Source organism: Wyeomyia smithii, chromosome 2 (assembly GCF_029784165.1).
Source record: "Wyeomyia smithii strain HCP4-BCI-WySm-NY-G18 chromosome 2, ASM2978416v1, whole genome shotgun sequence".
NCBI lineage: Eukaryota > Metazoa > Arthropoda > Insecta > Diptera > Culicidae > Wyeomyia > Wyeomyia smithii.
The window spans coordinates 206834087-206862071 of NC_073695.1; the positions used below are offsets into that span (position 1 = coordinate 206834087).

At 37.6% G+C, this 27985-nt stretch overlaps 1 protein-coding gene across 9 annotated transcripts in view; it reads left to right on the forward strand.

Annotated features, from left to right (window-relative positions):
• Positions 1–6990: 6990 nt before the first annotated feature.
• Positions 6991–27985, forward strand: part of LOC129725015 (beta-arrestin-1) — a 186695-nt gene continuing 165700 nt past the window's right edge. For 3 of the 9 annotated variants that reach the window (XR_008728001.1, XR_008728002.1, XM_055680387.1), the window contains exon 1: positions 6991–7172. The gene's annotated coding sequence lies outside the window, so the exon portion shown is untranslated. Of the gene's footprint in view, positions 7202–7226; positions 7512–7781; positions 7882–8077; positions 8207–27985 lie in introns of those variants that run through there. The other 6 variants (XM_055680382.1, XM_055680377.1, XM_055680386.1 and 3 more) reach the window with 6 other exon arrangements.

Here is a 27985-nt window from a genome sequence, read left to right on the forward strand (position 1 = left end):
TTTTTTTTTCGATCAAACCCGAACCCGACCCGAACCCGAGAATTTTTTTTTTCAATCACACCCTAACCCGACCCGAGCCCGAAAATTTTATTTTTGTGAAACCCGAACCCGAAACTGTGAAACCCGAACCCGAGATTTTTTTGGGGGTCGATTTTTTGTACCAATTTGAGGTTGCCCTGAAGCTTTGAGCCTCGAATGGTATTGAAATGTTAGTGATTTTTACAGTTACATGAAATTAGACATCATTATCTTATAAAAATGTTTATTTGATATAGTCGGGTTTCGGGGTTTCAGACCTAAACCCGACATTTTCAAACCCGAACCCGACCCGACCCGAAATTTTTTTTTTCATCCAAACCCGAACCCGACCCGTACTCGACACTTCCGAAAATTTTCAAACCCGAACCCGACCCGAACCCGAAGCGTACGGGTCGGGTTCGGGTTTGAAAACCCGAAACCCGACCGTCTCTACGGTGGAAGTCCTGTGGAATAATAAAGTGCATCACAAATAGGGATACCATCTGGTCGGAGCTAGAAATCAGGACACCTTTTTTTCAGCACAAATTTGATCTAAGCCTAAGACCCCCTCAAGGTACGATGCTGGCGTAACAAACCAGTTGTGATAGCTTCACAACCCACCCGAGGAGAGACTGTTATAATAAAATCAGAGCGCTAGCCCCACAATTGTTCTGTATGTCTGTATGCTAATAGTTGTTCGCAAAATCTGTATCTAATAAACAATAAGGTCAAGTTTCAACAGCGTAATGTTTGTACCAATGATTTGCTTTTTATTTGATCTACGCTTCATGGATTTTACTGTTATAAATGTGAAGAGGCAGATAAATGAGTAGAATGATTGTCTAAGAGGCACACTGTCGCAGTGAAAAAATATGACATCGGATGGTTCAATTTTTTTGTTGGAAACCAAGGGGCATTTCAAAGGCGTGTGACACGTTTCGCGGGACGTATTTCTCTACGGGACGTTTGTTGAAACAAGAAACTGTCTCGTCACTTCATAATTACTAGATGTTAACTGATTTCAACACCTAGAAGATTTCTTTCTAAAATTTTGATTGTTTATTCCGGAACACAACCGAAATCGTATAAATTACGCTAAAATAATTGGATATCAAAATCAGGACAAATGCCAGAATATGAAAAATAAATCAGGACGCTCAAATAGGATCTCAAAATCAGGACATGTCCTGCTAAATCAGGACGGATGGTATCCCTAATCACAAAAACCGTGAAGGTGTTAGATTTTAAGTTTACGTTTATTTTATATACTTTCACTATTATTTTGTTGACCATACAAAAGGTTTGTGAACCACCAGCTAAAAATCACTGTGGTGAAGCAATTTTAGAGCACCCTCAATTCATTGTTTAGCAATATAGAACATGAAAAATGTGTGAAGATAAATATATCCTTTATTGTAACTGATTGCGATACCTTATAATGTATTACCCTTCTTGTTCGTTTGGCTCGGATTTTAACATGTTCTTTTAGCTCACTACATTCTCTCTGCATATCTCTCTCTCTCTCTCTCTCTCTCTCTCTCTCTCTCTCTCTCTCAGTATTGCTCGGTAAAAACGTCCATACGTGCAGGGTACGTTAATGGAAAGGTATTCTGAACTCGAAGTGTGATTAACACATTGACTCTCAAATATGACGTGTTAGCTTCAATGGAATGCGGCAAATGCATAGCATTTCATAACGAAAGTATTTTTTTGCTGCAAATACTACTCGCTTTACTACTTTTTCCTCGATAGTACTGCAGTAAAAGGTAATATATTTCGTTTAGTCTACCTTTGAAGCTGAAACAAACAGCGTGTCTGAACTGATCCTGCGACTGCGACGGACTATCCATAGGCTTAAGCATGATGCTATTGTTTCGTTGAGATCATCACCGCTTGATTTTATATATGTTGGATCATCGACATTTTTCGGTGAAAAGTAGATTTAAAAAGCAATTATTTCCGAACGTTTCGACCTACTTTATTACAAATTTTTTTCGGTCATCCTCAGCGGATTTTGCTTCACAATCTAGGTTATACCGGCGTTTCAACTTCTAGATAGAAGTTTTCGGTCATCCTCAATCCGCTGAGGATGACCGGAAAAAAATTGTAAAAAAGGAGGTCGAAACGTTTGGAAATAATTGCTTTTTAAGTCTACTTTTCACCGAAAAATGTCGAAGATCCAACATATATATAAGTATGATACTAACATTTCAGATGAAAAAAAGGGACATAGATTTTTGTTATTGTCCAGAAGGTGAATTTATGGGATAATGGTTTCATAAACGTTGACATATAGAAAGTTAAAGAGGCTTTTGGACCAGAATCTACGCTTTAATTAAATTTAAAAAAAAGTGTAGGAGTGAAAGTCCATGAAAATAGGGCAGGTCAAGTATGTGTGGTTTGTGAACACATTCATCCCAGCACTGCTTAAAACTAAACTAAACTTCATCGATTTCTTTAAATAAATAGTGTACACGAGACTCAAGTAAAGTTAACCAGAATTAGTGACAGTATCTGGGAGGCTTTGGTTAAGTCTGCTTATACAGGCACTCTAAATAACCCAATGTTTAGATAAAAAAGAAGCCCAAGATAGAATTTCTTTACGCTGCAATAAACAAATCTGTACTTTGAACTAAAATAGAACAAAAATAATCCAATTTAGTCAAATTTTCTATACAACTCCATGCAGTTTACAAAGCTAACACGCCACAGCCTCTCTACTATTAACGTATCCTGCCATACGTGTATGGATTGCATATGAAGTTTTACTAACTTCCCAATCATTCAACTGTTAGTTTTAACGATATTTTCAAATTAAACAAAATCGAATGATAATGAAAACCAATCTATTTAAAATAGTTTGTCTTAATACCACTAATTGGTTTTCACTTTCGTAGAACATAAATCGGAATATATATAGTTTGCTTGTCTTTCAGTCACGCACACGACAAACGAAAGTTACTCAAATTGCCTTTTTCCCAAGCAAACTCTGAACCTGAGGTACACTAAAGTTTGTTATTTTTTTTAGTGTAGCAACGCAAACACTCCTGTTCTGACTACAAGTTACCTTTGCTTTTAGTCCTCCACTCACTCCCTCTCGCCTGGTATGAAGCCAGTCGTAAGAAAATCAAAGCTAACTGCGTCCTTACTAATATTCGGCACACGTGTTAAATTAGCACATGGCTATAGGTTCTGATGCAGGTGCATCGACAGAAACCGCCAAAAACGTAATAAAAGGCGGGACGCAATTTTTAGATGTAAGAAAGACATAGTATCAAAGATGTCAAGCATGTAAATAAAATCTAAAGTTAGCCAAACCACTTTCAGTTGATTACGAACGATACTTTATAGTTACATGTCCAATAAGTGCTGTAATGTCATGACATTGCCATCAAAATTAGGTTGTCAAGTAATGGAATAAGGCAGTACCTGTTGTAATTCATTGAGGATAGACTATGAAAAAGTCAAGAACATGATGGGGATTATAAACCTTTTGCTCGAGAAAATGAGCAGTTTGGATTTTTTTAAGTATGTAGCAATTTTTATATGCATTGAAATTGCAATTTTTCAATAGTACAGTTATCCGATAGCAAAAATGTTGTTTGTTTCTTGAAAAAATCAATTACGACCGAAGACGTTAATAACGAACATTAATAAAAAATTGAAGAAAACCGGTTGTAACTCGGCAAAGCTATTTTATGCAAAACACCATATCGAGTTTCAATTTAGCTTAAGGCGCGTGACAAGCCGCACTTGAAATCTATACAATTTTTTTTCTCGAAGCTCTAACAAAATTTACAAAAATGTTCTGAAGAAGTTTTACTTAAAGATAGAGCAATGTAATTTTTTTCCATATTTTCAAAAATAGGAAAGACATTTAACCAACACAAGACATGCTGCACATACTGTACCCCAAATTATTTTTTTAAGTATACTGCGACGTTCAACATGTACGGAGAAAGGGATTATTATTTTGTTGATACGTGAAAATTTTAGCTGTTTCAAAAACATTTAGAGTATAAGATAAACACATTCCCGACGGGCGACATTCAAACTTTGATTCAAGTTCAACAATTATACTAGAAAATTTACACGATGAAATTATTCAGTAAGGTTAATGAACAGATTGATTTTCAATAGGCAATACAGTTTGTGTTAATTGTGTATATAGTTGATGACTAATAAGAGTTTGAAGTACTTTTTTGAGGTAAAAACTGATTTCTCTCCACCGGGACCCACCGGGTTCAGCTATTGGTCGTTATTTTTGAACATTATGAAAATCTGATCAACTATTTTGATTTAAGATATTTTTAAATATCGACATGGAATTTTAAACGTTTTAAAAATTAAACATAGGTTTATCTACTATCCTGCAAATGCGCTACAGTAAGCCAACTTTTTTTATTTTTTATCAAATAATATTTGTTTGCTTATGTAGGAGAAGACGAAAACAAAGAAGTAGACAAAGGTGGTGGTGATGGGATGGAGATTGTTGTGTTGTTACGCAACACTAGAAAAGCTTTTTGTGATGGAACGCAGAAGATAGATATTTCATGCGCGTCATTTATCATGTTGTGTCGGGGTATTAGAGAGGGATCTGAACTACCCATCAATGACGTTACTTCGTTATTCCAAGCTAGCTTTGCTATTGTTAATAACAAATAGCAGAGACAAACTTTTGCATGTGTGAACATTTTTTGAGCAATCAAGTATTTTTTCAGGAGTATTGGTTTTTGTAAATTGTTTTTTTTTTTCAATCACATTCATTTTTAATTATTTTGTAAGTTCAGTTTGAATACATATGTAACATCAAACAATAGAGAAATTCAAGTTATGAAATTAAAAAAAATTAAATCGTTAGAAAACAGTTCTTCGAAAATAATCAAAGAATGGAGAAAAAGTCTTTAGATATTAAAGTAAACAGCTATGCAGTGGATCCGTATAAGAAGTGAGATGCAGATTCGTTTCGAGTAAGCAATCAATCCACGCGTCTTCATGATCTACTTAACGAAGCTTAGATAATTAATTAAGTTTTAAACCAGGGCTGACCATCTGCATCGAATTGTCGATAGTGTCATAGTTACATCTTGAATTTCAACTCTATATTTCAAAAAAATAATTCATCATGTTAGATTAAATACCAACTTTTAATAGTCCAAAATGCATTTGGAAGTGGCTACCCGAAAAAAAAAACATCAAAAAAACCTCAAAAGTTGCTGTAATTGTACATAGTTTTACCATAATTTAACTATGTTTTTCATTATAAATACATCAATTTTACATTAAATATCATTGTCCAGAACAATAAAAAACATTGTTTTTGCCATTTTTACAATGAAAAAAGAGGGTTGTTATGTATCTTAACAGTATTTTTCCAGGCACTTTTCCCATACATTTAGAAGTCACTGACGATGTTTTTCATGGTAAAATTATTGTCAGTGGTAGATTCAACAACAAAAAACGTTGTTAAAACATGGTAATAACAAAAAAATGTGCAAGCTTACAGTAAAAATACCATGTTTTTTATGGTTACAATAAAACACATTGTGCATTTACTGTTCTCACCGCAAAATACATCGTAATTTTTTTTTCGGGTAGCCACTACGGGCCAACTAGTAATTTTAATAAGTTAACATGCCCGTATATTTGTACGTCAAACTTTATTTCTGTACCCCATCAAAACGTTACGTATGCTGTAAAAAAGCTCGCACGTTTCGAACAAAGCACGCTGAGCACACCTACACATACACACCCCTTTTTCTTTGGGCCAGAGATGCCAGACTTTTTTTTGGCAAGTCTGTATAATCCATAAAAATGTCTGTATAAGTCTGTATACCGCTGCGAAAAAAAGTTACCGATACATTGATACCTAATTATTTGTCGACCTGTCAGATTGTTTTGTTTTATTGCTTGTTTTGATTGTTCTTTTTCGAGTCTATCATAGTTGGTCGATTAATCGATAACTAATTCATCTTTTAAATCTAAGTAACACATAGAGGTAAGAGTCTTTCCCGTGATAAAAATCGTCGTTCGTCGTAATGTAGCTAAACTGATACATGATGGCAGAAGTCTCGCGGTTATAAAAATAGCACCTTCAAGGTTTGGGACATTTTAAGCAATTCTTCAACGTTGGATATTGCTCCGAATAGAACAAACGGTCTTTTCACCAATATAACCTGCATGGCAATCGATCGAGACAATCAGCTGTTTGTTACTGGGGGCGAAACAGGCAGATTAGTGCCCACGGGGCCGATAAAAACCCCGATAGCCTGACTCGATTCCCGTTGTCATGATTTCACTCTCAAAAACGCAAGATTAATATGTTCAGCAAAGTGTTCAGTTCCTAGTTCACTTTTTCCAGCAACGGCTACAGTGACTTTTGGTTTTTGTGTTCGTTTTTTTGTGTATACTGGTAAAACCATTATGTAGAATATCAGATATCTGTGTAATATCTGTATTATACTAAATGTCTGTATAAAATCTGTAAGCTTATGCGTGTCTGTATCGCAACACAGAAAGTCTGTATAATACAGATTTGTCTGTATATCTGGCATCTCTGCTTTGGGCTAGTGCTGGCCGACAGGGATGCCACATGTACAGATTAATCTGTATTTTACAGATTTTTGGCCGAAGTAACGGTACAGAATCTGTATATACAGATATACAGATTTTCGTCGAAAAGTACAGATTTACAGATTTTTCGAAATTGACATTAATTTTTAAAAACACTCCAAATTTCATTTCATTAAATATTAAGCAAATTGAACATATTTTCTACTCCTCACACATTTTAAGTTAAAAATTTTGTTTATGTACCATAAACACTCAAAAAATACAAAGTTCTTTATGTTTAAACAATACAGATTTTTTTTACAGATATTTTTGTTCCAGATACAGATGCTCAGATTTTTTCAAAGGAAAACACAGATTTAAATGTGGCAACCCTGCTGGCCGATTCGAGCAACGAGGCAATTCATCCGAATTCGCGAAATCAGAACGTCACAAGACTTGTTGTATCGCACTTGTGTTCTTTGCGTGCAGTTCCGCGGTCAATTTAACTTTGAACTGTTGCAATATATTCGTTGTTTATTGCCAGGAGTACGAAGTGCGGGTGTTCCGTTAGCTGTAAAGTGTCCCGTTTGCTGCTCGAAACGGTTAGTTGAAGGAAAAAACGAGAGTGAATGTAATTTTAATATATGCCGGAAAAGTTGTAAAGTTACAGCGCTGGTGGCTCCAAGCAAAGAGGAAAAAGCTGCTGAAAAGTGGTGTGCGGGACACCAACACAGAAGGAAAGCGAGTTTGCGGATGTGTGATTCATCTCGCTTTTAAGCGTTTTAAGCAGTGCCGAGCGCTTTCGCTCTCGTGCTGATGGCGCTAGTGTTGTGATATTTTGTTTGTAAAACTGCTCATCCCACATACCTGCACAGGAAGGCGGTCCGCACACACGCGCACGCAGTGCGGCGTTTCGTGTATAGTAAAAGCTACGGTTTCTGGTATTGTAATGTTGCAGCACGCTCATCTCTCTCTCTCACTTGGTGTTTTGTGGTGTCCGTGTGTGTAATAACAAAGAGCGAAGAAGTTGAACTGTCAAAGTCCGACTGATAGACTGAGTTGTCAGAAAGTTTATCAGATCTGCTTGATATGCTTTTAGGGTTTTTAACTTTAGGCAAACATCATCTAACAGATAAGATAGATACGGTGCCACATCGCGGACTAGAAACTGTAGTTATTAGCTTAAAAAATTACTCTGTTGTTTGAATCAATTGCAGTGTTGGATAAATGCGTACACGTCTATGAGATATTGAAGGGTTTTGTGAATAAAAAATTTATTCTGCCAAGTGGTGTGCTTTCCAACTAAGAGTAGTGAGTACACACTAGAGAGGATTGTTCTGGTGTCTGCTCGGTGTGCAATTAGCAATTAGTATAATCAGATATTTTTATTGACTCTTAGTCTAAGATTTCCCCTCCTTATTACTAGTATTCGTTATTGTCGTGTGGAAAGTTGTACGAAAACTTACCATCGTGTGATTAAGTAAGCTTGGATAGGTTCGCGAATGTTGCTAGATATAACCGAAAGTCTGTCTGCAACTTGGGAATGGTTCCGATGAAAACCGACTACAACTGGAAGGTTTATTTGCATGTCATGTTCTCCTCTGATAACGCCACAAAAGCTGACAAACAACTAGAGGTAAATATCGGTCTTATATTGTTGTATATTCATTTTCAGATGTTGACTGCGGGCATTATATTTTAACAGATACAAGGACTGGTGGAATTGTGCTATTTTACTCTAACAGTGTGTCTGTTTGATGTTCCTGTTGTTTTTTGTCCCCTCTTTGATATTTCAACGCTTATCAATACATTTATGGTAGTTTGTATAAATTGATTACGATATACGATCCGATTGTCTAATGACTGTTATTGAGTTTTCCTCACAGCAAAATCTTTTGACATGAGTATATGTGGTAGTTCAGTCAAGATATGGAAAACAATCTTTGATTAAAAGACTTTGCGTACGCAATCGATGTCAAATGTCGTAATAATTAAGGAATTTCACTTTCAAATTCGACTAGATTTGATTGAATGATTATTTTTGCACGCAATACTGTTACATTTTGCTTACATCTGTTTTTCGTTCAGTTTGAAGTAAGTTTTTTTTGTTTTTTTTTTGTGTCTGTGTTAAACATTTCAATATTTTATCATAGAATGTTCTCACTTCAAGCAATCGATCACAACACAACACACCTTGAGTGGCAGCTATTTGCAGGAGAAAATATGGCGTTCGCCAACGAACATTTACAAAGCAAAGAAAAAATAACAGAACGGAACAGCAAGGCTGTCCTCACGGTTCAAGTCTCAGTCACCAACCCATAATTCATTCCGCTTACTTCCGTCGGCACTGTGACTAGCCTACGGGGATTCATTCACAATACCGTCAGAATCTTTTCCAACGAAGAAAGATTTAATCACCGCGAATGGAGGCGGGGACGATAAATGTGGAGACGAAATGTCCGGAAAGCTGTGCGAAACTGAGCCAGTAGATTGATAAATTAAAATGAAAAATTTAAATAAAATTTATAAATCAAAATTTTTGTTTCAAAAGTAAAATATTTTATTCTTTACGCTGTCCGGCTGACTACTAATTAACTTTTATTCGAGTCTAGGGGGTGTTTTTAAGTGCTGACAGGACTCTTGAATTATTCAACGTACAGCTAATATGTATTTGATCCCTCCTCGTGAATTTTACAGTCACATTCGTTAGTCACATCGGCAGCTGCTTTCAGCTGTCATTTCCAATCTATATCCGATAAGCCACAGTTTTGTATCTGTTACCAAATAGCCGAATGATGTTAGATCAAGCTAATGTATAATAAATGAACTCTCTCTACCTTCTTGTTTATTCATGATTTTTTTTCTTCTTTTTGCAGGTACGTTTTTAAAGCAGTGGCACAAAGAAAAATGTTTTGCGACAACGAAGTTTTCAAGGTAAAATGTTACCTTTATTATAACCGAGGAAGGTAGTATTGATTTTTCTCAGTTGTTTTGACTAAAATCATAAGTCCCGATAAACATTTAATGGTTATAATATAGCGTCGCTACTCAACACACTGTGCTTGTGGTGTTAGAACTAAATGCTCAATAAAACAATTTCGAAATTGTTTTTCTTCCTAGAAGTGCTAGGAAATGCTGCGAATCTGAAATGATTGTGAACGTGGATTTACCGCCGGGGGTGTCGAAATGAAATTGCGCACGAAGTATATATAATTTTTATTTACGAACAGTTGGGCAACACCGTTTGAAGTGTTCGCAATCAAGCTGTAATTCGAATCCGCACTGCTTACGAGCACTCAAATTAGAACACAATTATGATTAGAAGGTCAGCGATCAACGAATTCTATATGTTTCGAAAAACCTGTCAATTTTGCTTATCCTACACTAATGGCTTGAGAGATGAATCATCAAATCTGAAAAAGTTGTAACCCATTACTTAAATTGTCATAAATTTGCCGTCACGCTTGTACCTTTTTTTCTCTAAAGTTTTCTGAATAGCACGACCTTCAACAGGAAATGATTCCCTCGGGTTCGACAAATGTCGATATATTACCAGAATCACTTCAACTGAAAGCATATAATCTTTCCTGCATAAACCGACCGATGAACTTTTCCGTCGTCCGTTATCGTTACTCGTCAAACTTTTACCACAGAATAAAAAAGAATCTCTCCTCGGTGAGGACCGTCACCTACAATGTTGGTACCATTTCCTAACCATACCCAATGGTACGGTGCGAGGCTTCCCAAAGCGTGAAATTTACGACATGCTCAATATCAGCCAGCAAAGCAGCCAGACGATACGTTACAGGAGATACGATTTCGTCAATAGCAGCATCTGGTTCCGAGTAGCAAGAGGACCGAATAAAATTGTCATGTATGATAGATTCTTCGCCGGCCCCACTTGCTGCAAATCATGAGAAGAGTTTTTTTTTCGCGCATTGTTGCGAATAAACCCTCTTCTCGGTATTTATTTATGAAAGTCTGTCGAAAAAGATAATGATGCTTTATTTTGCTCTTTTTTTGCTAGCGAGGAGTTATTAGTGATGAAAGCATACGATTTGTGTGGGAAGGAAAAGTCGTATGCCGCATACTAGTAACGCTATATTAAGCGTTCTCACTAAATAGGCATTTCATAATAATGACAAAAAGCAATCAATTTTGAATGATTGAAGATAAAAATTAAAAATAATATAAAGGTGCTTACAGCCTTTGCAAAACCTGAAATAATCTAGGAATTTTAATTTATCTGGATAGGCTTGGAAATATCAGAAAAGTTTTGCTGGTCCAAGAATCCAATTTTGCTTTCGCTATGTTCAGATATTAATTTGATTTTCCCTACTTTCCGGAACCAGTCGGTGCATGGAAAGGAAACTTACTGCCGGAAAATTGAATCCAAAAAAATGGCGTAATAAGTTGAAGCCTGATAATGTAACTGAGCCATTCTCGCTTGAACCGTCCCACTGATGACACGAGGTTATTCAAAAAGTGTATTTTTGCATCTAAATGACTAAGAGTAGTGAAAAATCGGAAGTGTACTGCTGTTATGTTTTTTTTTATTTCCGTTGGAAGTTTTTGTCTGTTCACTGTACCAAAAATACCGGATATTTAAATGACATAAACATTTAAGTACATTTTGATAGCCCCTGTTTCCACAGTTCAATGTCCTCGATTCGAATGGGAAAAGAGTTTCGGCCTGGAACACCTTTCGTACTTGTATGATTTTCCCTGAAAGGTCATCGGTCCTGGGGGCGACGACTAGATTATTACTGCTGCTGCTGCTGTTGCTCCCGCTACTAAAGCGATCCGTATGAATGTGTAACCGAAACGATAACGGATTCCAGTTTCGCTCGCTGGTGGAGCCATAGCTCGCTCGCCTAGCTACCATGACGGAACACGCACTTGACACGACTGGCTGGCGACGGCGTCGACGGTTGTCGTCCATTATCGATCCAGCTCCCCAGAAGGAGGAGGCTTGCCCACTCTGCACGTTACACTAGCAGCACGGACGGGGGGTCCTGAAAATAAGACAGCATCTGTTACGGTGTTTATATATACCTCTTAGCCGTAGTAAATTTTAATTTAGGAAAACCAATTTTACTTTGTTATTCTTGAGTTTATAAATATGAAAAATATGCAAACAAATATGCAAAATATATAAAAATATGCAAAATAAATATGCAAAATAAATAAAAATATGCAAACTGTTTTTGCCGTCGACTACTGAGGCACCCCTTTCACGTGCAAGGGAGTATTACTTGGTGGGTGCGGGATTCGCCGTGGTCACGGTAAATTCGGCTGGGCCAAAATCGGATAGTCTGTGTTGGTGGCAGTGGTGAACGGCAAATATATGACACACGAGGGGTTGGGTGGGGTTGATGCTGCCGCCGATGATGATACAGATGACGATACAGATGATGGTGTTAGCAGCGATCATGATCATAATAAAACTGAAGCCATAACGGCAAACAGTGCAGGCAGGATTGATAAATGGCCAATGAAGTAATGTGGGAGGCAACCATTTTCTTAACGACCCGCCAACTCGAATCAACAGGGAAAATGGAGAGGTTTACCATCCTGTGGGTGGTGGTGTTAAAACATTAAACAATCGCACTGAAACTCCTGACGGAGGCTGAGATTATTGTTTGGGTTGATGTGATGTTGGAAAATTGGTATTTTTTTTGGATTTATCAGGAGCGGCACATATTTTTCTAAAAGATGTCATTGCTCGTTGTCGATTTGTTCTTGAACACCGGTCTCAAAGAGTGCAGGCATAAGTTTCTTTGCTGCGGACTATTTTTTGCTCCGTATGTTATTTGTTGTTATGATGAGTTTTCCTCAACAGCTTTGATGGATATACGTTGTCGCTATGTAGTGTATTATTGTGTTGATATGTTGACAGGATAGTTTAGTTTTAAATTTGTTTATTTTCTTGTATATTTACGTTAGCTCCTTCTACACCTCAATTGGTGCTTGGAGTAATATCATCTGTGGTCTGCTAGATGTTGTTACTAATTGGGTCCTTAAGTTTTAGATGGTTTTCTGATTTTCATATATCAGCTGAAAGAGTGCAATTTTCTGAGCAAAACGTGATTTTTAAAAAATGTTTATCGTTTTCCTTCGATTTTTAAATGAAGACTAAAAAACTGCTCGAAGTGCCTTAAACGACAGTTCTCTCATATACCGTACATGGGCGCAGGGTCGGATTTAGACGCTGGGGGCCCGGGGCAAATTTGTTTGTGAGGCCCTACTTTCTTCAAACATTCAGAGGTAACGTTCTGAAAGGTGACGAGAGAAAAAAAGGTCGCCGTAGGAACAGGGGCCCCTTCAATCGGGAGGCCCGGGGCATTTGCCCCCTTCGCCCCCCCTCAAATTCGGGCCTGCATGGGCGAAACGTTATCTAAGACCTTTCGAGCAGTTTTTTATTCTTCATTTAAAAATCGAAGGAATACGATAAACATTTTTTAAATCACGTTTTGCTCAGAAAAAGCGTTTTTTTCAAATGATGTATAAAAACTGATATAGCTTTAGGACCCAATTGTTAACATTTTTTTCATAATTATTTAGGTACTGGCGGTTAAATAGAGCCAGTCCATATACTTTCAAGTTATTCAACGGAAAATAACTTTCGTTATCATATTATTCATTAGTTTCAAACCTTGAACATTTATTGGACTATTGTCAAATCAACTCGTAATCGTCGTTTACATTTTGCTTTCACAGAAGTATGAACCTTAATGAGACTCTTGAAAAGTTTCTATTTTCATAAGTAAGTTGTATGAATATTTCAGCAGCGATTTTATACATATCATTTTTTCCATGTTGGGTATTTTATCACTGCGACCAATTTTTTGACTTTTGTGTTTTTAATTTTGCTAAGTCAGGATAACGTATTGGAAGTCCAGTCTGGTATTACACTTCGCATGAAGCGAATAACCGTACTGGGAGTTGTTCTCCAGATTTCTAATAGCCCCGTATCGAAGAACTTATATTGACGTAGGACTACGCACTGTAGGACTACGTCTTTGTTTTCTATACTAGATTACACTTTGTGAAATTGAAAATGAACTAGCAAATGTTGCGTCAGATTTCAAACGATTATAGCAAGTGAACGACTTAATGTATCTTAGTCATTTATATGTCGGTGGATAGATAAAATGTGTAACAATTTTTTGATATAATGTTCAACATTGTTGCTTTATTGCTTAATGGTGGAAAAAGGTGAAAAGTTCCAAGGTCAAGCTTTCCCATACATTACCCTCGTTATTGGCTTGCTTCCTGAGCACAGACAACAATAACATGGACGAAATAAATTCCACTGCCTACATATTTTGACTCAACAAAGTGTTTTGGTATGTTCCTCTTTCTCTAAGCTGTGTGGCCACACCCTAATGGCAAGAATCTACGCTGAACTCGATACAAAAGACTGCGTGTAGAAAATTCAGCTTCAGTCTAGTTTGTCACACAACAGCGAGTGGAGTATAGCTGTTAGAGGTACGCGACATTGAGAAACGAAAGCTGCATACGAGTCAACTTCCAGGCACTGCGGAGCATGTTACCTGTATTGCATACGGCAGCAACATCGTACGCTGCAGGATATTTTGCTTGCACAGCTACTGGAGGGCACAGCGGAGAACAGATTTTAATGCGCGGCCAACAAAATATTCAATGCTACCGGTGGTGGTGCGATCATCAGCGTTCTGTAGCACGAATTTCATACTGAAGATTATGGAATCGGTTCTTTTCAGAACTATAGATGCTTGAAGATAAGAGTTATGAGAATTTTCGCAACTACTACTAGGGTAAAATTTTCATGTATTCATGCATTGTTAGTTTTACAATAACGACCATCAAATATAAACGGTAGTGTTGCCTATGAACAGTTTATCGCAGCATATAATATATACATGTAGTCCTACGTTACCATTTCGTACAACCCCTAGGGCTGTATACCTTGCAGTATCTTTTACTAATATTTGCCGGACATCGGTATAACAGGTGTTCCGAGTCTTCTTTCTCCATGCCACATAAGCGGCATGTATCATCTTGAAGTTTTTTTATAAGTGATAATGGCTCGGACAATGCCCTGTATTTAGACCAGTATATGTGCTTAGATCTTTCTTTGAAAGCTCCAGTCGTCATATGTTAGATTCTCGGCTAAAAAAGACGACTGTTATAGTCAATAGGATCCTAGCGCTAGCCCCGCAATTGTTCTGTACACTAACAATTGGCTGCTATTCTTTTTTTTTCTAAGTTGTCTTCCTTCTCATTCACACTGATTAGGACTTCAATAGTAAGTGCCGATCAAACATCAAAACAATCACCACTTTACAGGATCAGCGTCTGATGTTATTTATGTCTAAGTATGTTTGAAAGTTATGTACCAAATCATTCATAATTTTTGTTAAAAGTGATAATAATGATAATAACTTATTTGATGAAACAAGATTTGAATTTTAGGCTACAAATCGCCAACAAAAACTTACATAGCCCAGGGAAGGTTGAAACTTCAAATTACTAAAAAATATTTTGAAGGCCAGAGAAGTCAAGAATGATTCCAATCAGGCTTTATATGTTAACTTGAAATAGGCAAAAACTAAACTATGATAAAAAATATCTAAAGCCTAAAACAATTAACTCCACCAACCACGCTGGATCTGGGTTCGAATCCCAACACCATAAGTGTTTATGGTTGCGTGATGACGTGATCCACTCACAATCAACCAAAACTGATCTAGATTCAATCCTCCGGAGATTTTCTGAGGAGAAAAATCTTTGGGTTCTTATATCGCACGGGAAAGTGAAGCCGTTGGCGCCGGTCCGGGTCGTTAGTTAGGATCCTAGTTGAATTCGCATTCCCGGGTGTTGGTGATTGACACAATACTGGCGGCAATAGACCGACGGAAAATAAGCAAAAATTTGCACGACGAAGCTATTCAGCATCGTTAGAGAATCGATTGATGCTTAATATGCAATACATTTGGTGTAAATTATGCATATAGTTGATTAGTAATAAGAGTTTGAAGTTCATTGTTTGATGTAAAAACTGATTTTTCTCCACTGGGAATGGGATATGCTTAAATCCACTTGAAAAAATGTCTTGAGGCCAGAAATTTCAGAAATTGATATTAGAGAATTTGCGTTTTCGAAGAACAGAAGCAACGAAATTAATTCAAAATTTATAAAATAGTATTCTAGAGGTTTAAAAATGCAAAGACTGTCTTTATTTTTTTTTCTTAAATTGCTTGCATACTCCTCCAAAATCAGAAAGACATATTTTTGAAATAGAAAGGTCAAAACTATAAAGGCCATAGCGAAAATTATTCGCCTAAAATGAACCTGGAACAATACTACGTAAGGATAACAATGTTATCAAATTAGTCCTTTCTATAGTATCGAGGCAATAACTGAGCCTCAAGGGATCCTTAAGAAAACGGAAAAAATATTTTGAACGACAGAAATAAACACAATTGCTCAGCTCTCAATTGCCATGAAACGTTTACAGACACTAGAAAAAGATAAAAAATATGTTCAAATGTTTCTAAAGTTCTTCTGTAAAAGTCAGCAATCAGATTTTAATTTGATTTCAGAAATGCACCAAAAACATAAAAAAATTGATGTTATTATAAAAGTAAAAAAAATCAATTTTTGTTAAAGATTTTTGTTGAAAATTCTGAAATTTAGAAGGCGGATTCAGAAAACACAAAACAAGCTTCTTATTTAGCTCAAAAAGGCAAATATTGTTTCTAAGCAGTAATAAAATTGTATTGAAACCAGAATGAAACAAACAACACAAATTGAATCAATTTTAAAACTGAATCTAGCAAAGTCGGTGGACACCAGAAAATGGGTAATAATAAGGTTAAAAAAAGGAAAAAATTGGTTCTCGAACAAATTTAAAATTTTCAAAAAACGGCTATTATTGCAGATTCAGGCAAGGCGAAAAACTATCTCGGTTCAGGGTCAAAAAATGTGCTCAAATTATTTTGAAAACTCTGAAAAATTACTAGAATGTTTCCTCTCATTCACTAAAAATGACTATGAAAAAGTTATAAGGAAACAAGAAAAAAATATTTTGAAGTAAAATTTTTTTAAGTCAATTGAATTTAAAATTAAATTTTAAATGAGATAATGATGTCAAAAAGGGGTATTTAGTTGAAAAGTTGCTGAATTTTAGTCTGACCAGAAATTGGAAAAACAAGCCCTAGAATAGATTTTAAATTTAATTCAATAAAATCCAAAATTATATTTAAAATTCAATTTAGAATTAGTGGAAAATGAATTTTTATATTTTATTTTTAAATAAGCACTTTGAATAAGGCCAAAATCCGTAATAAAGCTTGAAACAATTGATGAAATTTCTCAAGGTTTGAAATAATAGAAAATTATTGCAAAGATTTGTCGTTTCCGAAGCTCAGCAGCAGCCAAAACAATTTTGAATTTAAATTCCAAATTTCTGAAAATGTATGTATTAAAGTTTTGAAAAGGCGAAAACCAGCTTTTCAAAACGTCGAAAAACTCAACCAGAGAGTGCAGAAAGTTACAAATATCGCTTTCGTTGAACAGTTTGATTATACCAGAAATAAATTTATGTAAGTCTCAAATGACAGAAAATTGAACGGTTCGAAATGAAATTAAAACTCTTGTGAAAATATTCTGAAGCATGAAGCTCACATTGAGTTCAAATTATATCTTGAGGCTGGGTGAAAAAATGAAAATTTTGAGAGAATGATTTTTTCTGCACGCTACACGTTTCGAAAAGCCCCAAGTGTGCTCTTTGTACTAGAACTCGTTCAGGATTTACTCAATGGGCCGAGTTGCATTCTTCAGCCATGAAAAGTCGAAAAATCAACAGCAAATAGATGAGGGTCGAAGTAGTTAGCCCTTTTCAAGTTTTGAAATGAAATAATGATATTAAAATCAAAATTCTTTCACAAATTTATTTTGTTAATGAATAAACGTGGTTGAACTTGAATATTTATGCTTTCAAAACCGGGAAAAATATCAATTTCTAACCGGGAAAACCGGGAATTTGAAATTGGAAATCTGCTGGCCACCCTGCTGCTCCTACTCGATCGTTCATTTTTGAACCATCTGTGTAGAAAACAATTGATCCCGGACGGAGCTCGGGACTCTCTAGTCCCCAAACATCGCGCTCAGGCTTAACTATTCGAAATCTTATTTCAAAGTTGTATCTTTCCTCCATCCAGTCTTCATTGTTGGTTACTAGGGGATTGATACGAATAGTTTTTAGAATATTTAGATAACCTGTAAGGTCACTTTCGAAGAGTTTCTGACACAAAAAAGTTAGTTTTTTTATTTTTATCACAGAAAGTTTTTGACACTAAGAACATATAAATTCTTTCCTACCTAAACCACAACTAAACGAGCATTTCGGCGTCGTATAAACAACGGACAATGAACCTGAAACTTCTGTCATTCTGATGATTGTGTGCTTGCTCACCAGTGAACAGATTTTCGTATGTGAAGACGATTTTTTCCAATCCAGTATTTGCGGCTCTGGAGTAAACGACATCTTTGAAAGCACACTTTTTTGCTTTCCTCCGGGAGCAATTCGCATTTCGGTAACTTGTTAGCTTTGAATCCAAGTTTGCTTTTCTCGATTAAACGGACTGCCTCTTGATTGATGCCTATCTTATTAGGAGTCGGATAGAGATTCTGGAATTCCATTTTACTTTTTTGAAGATTTTTTTTCTCGTTTGCAGATGTGTTGACCAAGCGTCCTTTTTTGATTGCTCGAGATACCAAGAACGAGCAATGTAAAGCTTCCGTGCAATCTCGAAATTGCGTTTTCCTAGCTGATGCAAGGTTTTGATATGCTAAATGATTACTTAACACACGAATCACACGGAATATTAAGTAGTGACTAGAATACAAAAAAATAACTGATCTCGCACTTTATTGAACACACATGAATAACAAATCAAGAGCAATCTCCTAAACTTTTGGCCTTTGTACAAGAGCGTATATAATTTTTTGCCACCCTGTAGATTCATCAGGTTTTAATCGTTTGATATTTGGATGCACTCGAATGTATTGAGATCGATTAGGGCAAACCTAGAGCTGCCCGATTATGATACTTACTAACTTATTTATTTCACTTTCGCGGTGATTATGATTTCGGCAATAAATTCGTCTGCGAGAATGATTTCTATATTCTCGGATCAGTGAGGTGTCGTACACAACTTACGTAACGCATGATGGGGGGAAGGGAATTGAGTTCACGGTTCTTATTATTACATACTAGTTACGTACAGTTACGTAACTGTAATATTCTTTCAAAATTGAAAGGTGGTTGTTTAGTGTTGAGTAATTTTAAAATAGGGAGTCAAATTAAACGTTACTTATTGTTACATAGGGGAGGGTTTGAAATCTAAAATTTTTGCGTTATGTAATTTGTGTACGACGCCTAGAGTGACCAAACTCTGGAGCGGAATATAGTGGACAAAAAACGTTTTACAATAAGGTTCTAAAGAAGTACGAAGAATGCATCCCCATGGACGTATGGAATGTACTTGAAGATGGATTATGGGCAACTTTTGCGCGTAAAAATTGGATGGTGCGAAACCACTTCAATATTGCGCGAACTTAGCGCAACTTTTTATTAGGTTTGAAACCCGAATAACGAATGTGTCTTAACGATGACACGTCTTCTGCGTAAATATACAATCATACTTTTCTCGTTTTTTTTGATTGCCAAAAATCGCTGAAATAACAAAATCAAACAAAATCTGATTCGAGATAATTTACTGTATTCGCTGACTAACTATTGCGAATCTTTCCCTGTAAAAAACCAGTGGTCGAGGTGATGTTCCCAGCAATTTTAAAGTTGTTTTGCTGAGATACGCGCAAAGAAGATCTGGCAAACCATTTGCAGCTGCGACAAAACAACCATATTTTCGAGACAAACATAACTAACGTGTGAGGAAAAAAATCCGAACAACTTTTGAATTGGTCTACGATTTTGAAGTGCTGCACAAATCGAAAAATCCTTTTCCACAAAATGAAGATCCACTTTTATATAACTGGTAACACGACTAGTTGATTCTGTCAAGTGACGATTATTTGGGAAAAAGGCGTGGTCGGAAGAAGATCGTCGTAAATTGATTTGCAATTTTCGTGAGCGAAATGAAGAAAAATCTAAAAGTGAAATGTTCCACTATTCTAAAGATCTTGGATATGGATAAAAACAGTTATATACATTATTGACAAACTCTTCGAGAATGGAAATACTTTCAAAAGGAAATCTGGTTCCGGAAGTTAAAGTAAAGCACTTTGCAAGAGAGCAAAGTTCGAGCGAAATTGAGGGCGGAAACGCCTGGTCGGTCGACGAAATCATATCGTGAGCTGGGCAATAAATATCAGATTGATTCAAAAACGGTGAATATGTATCTGCATGAAATGGGTTAAAAACTTAGAATATAAGTACCATAAAAATGACAAAGTAGTGCTTTAGCCAGACCTTGCATTGTCACACTATGCTAATGCAACTTTAGCGAATTTGCGGCAAGGCAATATCGGGTTTATTCCGAAAGGAAACAATTCTCAAAATGTGCCACAGCTGCAGTCTATTAAAATTTTCTGAGCAAATTTGAAGCGAATGGTCTACCATAAAGGTTACAGAGCAAAAAACGTCGATTGTTTGATAGAAAAATCAAGATGGAGCTCAAAACAATTGAAACATCCGGAATTTAGGAAGCTATAAAGCAAGTACCCCAGAGGATCAGGAAATCAACGCGATGTGGAGCTGAGTTTTTCCTATGAGGTTTGTAAATGAGTTACATTACTTGAATAAACAAACAAGTATAGAAAAATAAGTTGCCCAAGATTTTAATTTGGAATTGAAAGTTTGTTCGGATTTTTTTCCTCATACGTTACCCGGACGGACACATAAGATTGGCATAGATTTCCCAGGCTTCCACATATTGGAATTGTGGGTGTGCTCGATAAGGAATCCTGAATATTCAAGACTGTCCAGCAGGATTCTTGGATCAGAATCGTGTAATGAGAATCTGTCGGATCCGAAAGCTTTAAAGAATTCTTAGAATTGGAACGCCCGGACGAACACATTAGGTCCACATAGATTCTTCGAGCTTCCCACATTGGAATCGACAAGGAACCCTGATTCTTGAATGAGAATCGTGTTATGAATTTTTTTTCGGATACGAAATCTTTCACTTTAACCTCACTTTCAATTATTTTTAACATCTGCAATTTTAATCCGATTCCGTTAGTTTCAGCACCAAAAGAATCAGTAACTTATCTACTTTCGAGTCAGGCTAATGACATACTGAGGCGTCAAATGAAGCGAAGCGTTGAGCGTATGAGAAGCGGAATAAACAGATGCGTTGGGTGAAGCTTCCTATGATGTACTGGAGCGAGCGTCGCAAATGCGTTGTGTTGTCATATTCCTAGATTCCAGTAGCGGGTTTGTTTGAGGGGATTATGAAATCGTCCAAAGAAGATTTTATTACTTCTTCAAGCACGGTAAATTACGGTTTTAGTAAACATAGAGATTTTTTTTATGAAAATAAATAACATTTTTGAAGTGAGATGCGCTACAGACGTAGTAAAAAATATAAAAAAATATTCAACCAGTTTATAATATCTGTTAGGCTTTGAACAACCCCTGTGAGCACAGCTAGTTATTCAGCGGCTTGCGTTTTCGCGACCAAAGAAGTTCAGCATGCTAGATTCCTGGCTTGAGGCTAGTAAACATCGCCGCAGGCAGGGGAATGGCCATCTGTAGTACTCATTTTGCACGTCTGAACATTCAGGAACACACCTGGAGACACCCCAATGGAGAGGCCTGCTCCTAGATCGACCACATACTGATCGAAGGCCGGCACTTTTCAGACGTCATAGATGTGCGGTCCTTTCGAAGGCCAACTATCGGCTCGGATCACTAGGCACGACAAGACGAGCTTCTATAAAACGATTAACGGAATCAGGAACCGGACCGTGCCAGTACCTGCTATGTGTAATAACAGGGAGGAAAACCCGCCTACCGTTAAATCGCAAGTGGCCAGGCTAAAAGCTAATTGTTCCAGTGGGGTTGAACGGTGAGGAAGAAAGGAGAGTCGTCGAGGGAAATAGGATAGAAATCAGGGAGGACGGATAAGCTTTGGACCCACCAACATTGGACGAGGTGAAGAGTGCTTGCAAAGAGCTTAAGAACCACAAAGTCGCTTGGAAGGACGGCCTACTAGTCGAACTTTTCAAAGTCGGAAACGAGCGGCTGTATAGTGCAATTCACCAGATTATCTTAAGGGTATGGTCTGAGGAACAACTACCTACGGACTGGTTGGAAGGATTCATATGCCCTATCTACAAAAAGGGACATAGACTCGACTGAAGTAATTATCGAAGCATAACCCTCTCCAATTCCGCTTATAAAATTCTCTCTCGTATCCTGTTCCAGCGACTGAGGCCGTTGCAGGAATCTTTTGTTGGAGAATTTCAATGCGGTTTTCGAGTGGGACGATCTACAACGGACCAGATGTTTACCTTGAGACAGATCCTTGACAAATTTCGAGATCACAACTCGCAGACACATCATCCGTTTATTGACTTTAAGACGGCGTACGATACAGTGGAACGCAACGAGCTGTGGCAAATTTTGCTTGAACATGGGCTTCCAACAAAATTAATCAAACTGTATCGTGCGACGCTTGACACATGCATCAGGACAGCGGGCAAATTTTCGGACGCGTTTGTGACGTTAGATGGCCTGAAGCAAGGTGACGGGTTCTCGAGCAAGTTCAACATAGCTTTAGAAGGTGCAGGTGTGCAGAGGAGCGGCACCATCATCACGATGTCCCACATGCTTCTAGGCTTTGCGGACGACATTCATATAATCGGTGTTAACTGTAGAGCAGTTGAGGAAGCCTTTATGGCTCTCAAAAGGGAATCTGCAAGAATTGGACTCACCATAAACACTGGCAAAACGAAGTAAATGGCGGCTGGCATAGAGCGTGGTAGTTCTGCAGGTGTTGTTGCTGAGGTGGATATGGATAGGGATTTTTTCGAAATGGTCGACGAAGCTGAGCCGCGAGGTGAAGAGACGGTTTGCGGCAGCGAATACGTAGCCAGCTTAGATCCCGTAGCCAACAAATCCGTACGAAATTTGCGCGCTCTCTCTCTCTCTCTCTCTCTCTCTGATCATCTCGGTGGTGCTCTACGGACATGAATCGTAGGCGTAGAAGGAGCCTGATCGACGAGTGCTTGGTGTTTTCGAATGTAGAATCCTGCGATCAATACTCGGTGGCAAACTAGAAAATGGGGTGTGGTGCAGGCACACGAGCTGTATAAAGTATACAAACACGCTGATATTGTCAAACTGATGAAATACGGCAGGTTACAGTGGGCTGGCCACGTAGCACGAATAGCAGATAAACGGATAGAGGCCGACGACTTTGAGGCAGACCTCTGTCGTATACCAACTCTTTTGTACGGCACCGTAAACATAAACAAACAAATTTCGAATCAAACCACTGATCCGCGCAAGTAAATTCCGTTACTTACTGAAAGCCTCATGACTAAGCGTTACAGCACACTCGCTACCATGCCTTGCTGAGTGTACCGCAACACTTGGTGCCTGATTCATACAGCACGCAAAATGCAGCGTTGCAATTTTAATGCTCGTCACTCCTGCTGTTACCAGTAGGGGTCCAAGCTGGTCACACATGTAAATACACACATAGAATTAAATATTTTGGCAATTGCATTTGCCTATAATAGCGAATGGTTTTTAATAAAGAGCAATGAATCAATCAATTAGCATTCCGCAGCGACTGGTCTACTCCAGTTCGTCTCATCGGAATAGCTCAGAACAACGAAGAGGTTTTATCATTGCGAATGGGTTGACTTTCGTCAACTCCGTCACCGCTACCAAAAGAAACCTCCCGATGTTCCGCCGGGTATTTAAAGTTCAAAAAGTTCAGTAAGTTTATTAAACCTCACACGCGCTGGATTGGATGTGTGCTGTCGATGAGGATGCCAGAGCAGCGGGTGTAAGGGGAGACTGGAGAGGAGCAGCCCAAGACCGAGTTTTGTGAAGGCGTATTCTGGATTCGGCATAAGATCTCGTGTTTATTATGGTCCTGGATAAAAGTATTAATCTGTACATTAAAGCTCACAATGGGTTTGTGAAGTTTTAGGTTATTTTTTTATGAATCAGCAGGCCTCAAGCGGCTCCAATGATAAAGCTTTATGTTAAATAAGACTCAAGACACTGAACATTTAAAGGAAGAAATCTGATAGTTGTTGTCTCAACCTACTCTTTGGAACATTAAGGCTGGCAATGTGCGACACAAAATTAAATAACAGGGTGGCCACCCAACCGGGAAAACCGGGAGAAACGGGAAAAAACCTGGAATCGTTTGGAACCGGGAAAAACCGGGAAAAAAACCGGAAATTTCACTGAACATTACGAGCCGGAGTGAGATAGGGCCAGTGGGGGTAGATTGTGCCATACAAATCCATTGTTTTTCAGCCATCTCATGGCGATCACAAGACCAAAATTTCTTGATTTAGTTTCCTCGAATACTTAACCAAGAAAGACGACTAGTCTTCTGAACCGGAAAGATGGATGACGAGTCACGGGCTGGATGGCACAATCACACCCCGGCTGACGCTATATTCAACTTATTTTTTACAGTACATATATCAGTTTTTCTTTTCATTCATCTTCCTCTTGAAAGCAAACTTGACCATGGTAAGCTCCCTGGAATTAGCAGCCAAATGGCTCAAATTTTGCCTACAGCAAATGGTTCACAAAGATAATCTCGCGGGAGCTGTAACTGATAGATGTCGCCAAGAATATTCACAACTATTTAGTATGCATTCGACAAAGACGTTGCTGACTTCCTACCGCCGTAGCGAGAAGCGCCTTGATACTTTTTGTAGTGATCTGATAGATGGTTTAGGCAGGAACCTTAGGAAGGTTTACCGTGTTTATAAGGAAGATTTTGATTCTATCGCATGGCAATGCCACGTTGGAGCGAGGTTCCTCCGTGGACTAGCAGTGCGTAGTCATGAATCTAGAAGAAGAAAGACTTGTAGCGCAACGCTTGGTGCACGAAGCAGTACAGAATGTCGGTGGAGGAGACGAAATTGATATCACCAAGTCGTTGATCCAATACGCTCGCGTTTCACATAGCCGATATGTTGAATCGTTGAAGGCAAAGAAGAAGGAGCAGTCAGATCAAGATGAAGAAGCCCGGAAGAAGAATGTCACGGCCCGTGCTATTAACCCTCTAGTGCCCAAATTAGTTTTCAGACGGACTTCGAAAAAATCACTATAAAGTTTTATAAACATTTTTTAAGTTCTTATTGAAGCTTTTTAGAGGTTTAACTGAAGACCGTCTAAAGGCAGCACTGGGCACTAGAGGGTTAAAACGATAGAAGCCAAAAAGGCAAAACTTCTTGCGGACACCCAGAAAGAGGCAGCAGAAGTGATGTGTTTCAAGTGTTGTGAAAATCTGATTGGCCTGATTAAAATTTAGTTTGTTTTGCAAGAAATGTGTAACATAATTCTTTAATAGGGTAATCACTCCATTATTCATCTCAACAGCTAGGTGCACCTTTATTCATCTTATTTCTCTCATTTGTCCAATTTACCGTTAAATTTATACAAATTTTTGAAAGTAAATCTATTCGCTTCGCGATTTTGTCAAGTGGTTGAAAGTTTTACGTTGAAAATATTGTAAAATTTGACGATTAATTTATCAAAAAGGGGTGATGAGATGAATATAGGTACTGAGATGAATATAGGAACGATTACCCTATATTGATTCTTATATGGTTATGGTAAGAACGGTTCCTACAAACTTAGTTTGGCCTAGAAGTCCACGGTAGTGAGTATTATATGCGTTGTTTATAGACCGTTCCGATAATTATAAATACACTTACGATCAACCGTCATTTCAAATAACGTGCAGTATTCAACCAAACGTTGGCTGCGTCCTGTTGTTTACATCCAAATGAAACAGATGCTGTCATTTTTTCTAACATTTAGTGCGAAATTTTGAAAATGCGTGGCCTTTCTCCCGAGCAAAGAAAGCGAATTGTGCACAAATGGGGCACCGTGAGTGGTCTTTCTATAAGAAAATTAGCCAAAGAAGAAGGTATAAGTGTCGGAGCAGTATTGTGAAGAGTGCACATTTACTGATGCCCCAAGACGTGGTAGAAAACCCGGGCCTGTTGATCCCACAATGGATAAAAAGGTTAAGAAGTACGTTAATACGTAGTAACGTTATACGTGCCAAGGAAAGAATGGGTCTGCAGACCCGTCGGAAGCAGAAGCAGCCAAAATAAAATCCAAAACAAGCTGAATCTGTGTAACCGAGAGCTCGGAAGCTTTATGACAAACTTCTGACCAAAAAAAAGGGGTGTGTTATCATGGATGACGAAACCTATATAAAACTGGACTATAAAGAAACATACTCAAATGACGTAGCATTTGGTCACAAAACCTAAACCCCCCCTGAAAAAAAAACGTAGCATTCGAATACCCCCCACCCCCTCTCCGCTTCTGAAAAAACGTACAGAAATACGTGCAGTCAGGTTTTTACGCGATTTTTTACACGCGGAATTTTTTACGAGGTTTTTATTACGCGGATTTTTTAATTAACGCGGTTTTTTACGCGGATTTTTGAATTAACGCGGTTTTTTACGCGATACCGCGCTAATTCAAAAACTTTTTCGTGAATTTTTGAATTAACGTGGGTTTGGAACCAGAAACCTTTAAGTGTTTCAAAAAAATACCCACCGCCCTCCGAAAGATCCGGAATGACCGTCAAAGAGGACAATTTTAAATACTGGTTCTAGAGCGTCTCGGGTTTTTTCTAAGCCCTTTCTGCTGGTTCACTTTACGCGGATTTTTGAATAACGCGGTTTTTTACACGGATTTTTGAATTAGCGCGTTTTTTTACGCGGATTTTCGAATCAACGCGTTTTTTCACGAGGTACGTAATATAAACCTGACTGTAGTAACATACATACAAACAATACTTGAAAAAAGAAACCGTGTCTAATTCAATTTATTTACAACTTATAGACTCGTGGCTACATCTTCTGCTTCGAAAAGCTTGTCTTTTGGTACAAGGAGTAAAGGTGTTTAAACAACTTAGTATGATCCATGTCTGCAGAAAACACAGAAACTATTCCGGAAATGAAACGAGTATCTTGTAATTTTCACTATAAAAAGCCACAAAAAAGCAACGATTGTTGTATTCAAAACAGATTGTGTGATTTTTTTTATTTATGCAGCAGAGCTTTTAGAAGATTTCAGAGTGCCACAGATGAAAACATTTCGACAGATCTCGCTGCAATACTTTGTGCAATGTTTTGGTGTATTTTTAGAATACATTTTTCCTGCAAAAAAATCAGTCTTTAAAAAAAAGCTACGTCGATTTTACTACAAACCCCCTCCCCCCTTGTCACAGCTTCTCACAAAATGATGATATCCCCCCTCCCCCCATAAATGCTACGTCATTTAAGTATGGTCCCTAAGACTGCCAGGAAAGTATGTCCCTGGACCAGTGAATGGTAAAATTTGCGTGAAAGAGTGTTTGCAGAAAAGGTTGTTACCCATGGTTAAGCAGCATAACAATCCTCCAATCTTTTGGCCCGATCTTGCTTCCTGCCATTACTCTAAGGATGCACTAGGGTGGTATAAAACAAAAATGTCACATGTGTCCCAAAGGAGATGAATCCTCCAAACTGCCCTGAAATTCGCCCTATTGAAACTTTTTGGGCTTTGACCAAGGCAAAGCTGAGGAAATATGTCAAACCAGCGGACAATGTTAAAAATTTCAAAAAGATTGGCTTAAAGTGGTAAAAATGGTCGGAGAACACACTGTGCAAAAGCTTATGAGAAGTAGGCTGTCCCAAAAAAATCGATGTTGAAAAAGTCAAGGTGCTCAGCCCTAAATTGAAAGATAATTTTATTTATAGCATTTTTGTAGAACATTTCGACTTTCTAAAAAATTGTTTTCAGGTTGCCCAAACGTGGTTTATGAAAAAATGACTTTTTTCAGCTACAAACCCACTCTTTTGCACTTTTTCAACTCTGTTCGATTCCTAAATTTTTCCATATATTTTTTTATTTTTGTGGGATTGTTTTTGAATATTTTGCATGGTTTGGTTCAGCATCGCATTCAATTATTTGACTCACAGAGCTCATTGAACATCACAAAAAAGTGAATTTTTCTTATAATTTCCAGATAAAACCCTTCAAAACACATATAAAAAATTTTTTTGATCAAGAACTGAAATTTTTTCTGCAAAGCGGGATTCAAGACGAAAATTCACATGAAAAAAGATCCTTGATATCTTATCGGGGGGCTGAGATATTGGCGTTTTTACATGTGCTGGAAAACTATGCATTTTGTCA